Here is a 1,330-nt window from a genome sequence, read left to right as displayed (position 1 = left end):
TGGCAGGGGAAAGTGCCAGGATGTGAGGGTGGGTTGTAGGGGGGCATGGACCTGACCAGGTAGTCACGGATGGAACAGTCTTTGCGGAAGGCGGAAAGGGGTGGGGAGGGAAATATATCCCTGGTGGTGGGGTCTTTTTGGAGGTGGCGGAAATGTCAGCGGATGATTTGGTTTATGCGGAGGTTTGTAGGGTGGAAGGTGAGCACCAGGAGCGTTCTGTCCTTGTTACGGTTGGAGGGGTGGGGGCTGAGGGCGGAGGTGCGGGATGTGGACGAGATGCGTTGGATGGCATCTTTAACCACGTGGTTTTTGATCTGTGGTGGAACTGGTCCTCCTGGGAGCAGATACGGCGGAGGCCGAGGGTGCAAGGTAGGAGAATGCAACAGAGTTTTTTTTATTCACTGCTGGAATGATGGGCCGGCATTCATTGACTGCCCTAGTTGCTCGTGAGAAGGTGGTAGTGAGCTGCCATTTTGAACTGCTATAGTCCATGTGCTGTTGGTAGACCCACAATATCCTTAGAAAGGGAATTCCAGATTTGTGACCAAGTGACACTGAAGGAATAGCAATATATTTCCAAGTCAGGATGGTGAGTGGCTTGCAGGGAAACTTGTAAATGGTGGTGTTCCCATGTATCTGTAGTCCTTGGCCTTCTAAAATGGAAATGGTCATGGTTTTGTAAAGTGCTGCCTAAAGATATTTAGTGAATTTCTGCAGTGCATCTTATAAAAAGTACACACTGCTACTACTGCGCGTCTGTGGTGGAGGGAGTGGATGCTTCTGAGTGTGGTACCAATCAAGTGAACTTCATTGTCTTGGATGGTATCAAACCTTATAAATATTGTTGGAGCTGCACCCATCCAGGCAAGTGGGCTTCATTGTTCTGGATGGTATCAAACCTTATAATAAATATTGTTGGAGCTGCACCCATCCAGCAAGTGGGGTATATTCCATCACACTCTTGATTTGTGCCTTGTAGATGGTGGACAGGCTTTGGAGTGTCAGGAGATGAGTTATTAGCCACAGTATACCTAGTCTCTGACCTGCTGATGTAGCCACTGCATTTATATGGTGAGTCCAGTTGAGTTTCTGGTCAATGGTTACCCCTCAGAATGTTGATAGTGGAAGATTCAGTGATGACAACACCATTGAATGTCAAGGCGAGATGGTTAGATTGCCTCTTACTGGAGATGGTCACTACCTGGCATTTATGTGGGGCAAATGTTAATTGCCACTTGTCAGCCAAAACCTGGAAACTTTCCATATCTTGTAGCAGTTAAACATGGAGTGCTTCAGTACATTGACAGTTGTGAATGGTGCCGAAAATTGT

Source organism: Chiloscyllium plagiosum, chromosome 7 (genome assembly GCF_004010195.1).
Source record: "Chiloscyllium plagiosum isolate BGI_BamShark_2017 chromosome 7, ASM401019v2, whole genome shotgun sequence".
NCBI classification, from domain to species: Eukaryota; Metazoa; Chordata; class Chondrichthyes; order Orectolobiformes; family Hemiscylliidae; genus Chiloscyllium; species Chiloscyllium plagiosum.
This window is presented reverse-complemented; position numbering follows the sequence as displayed.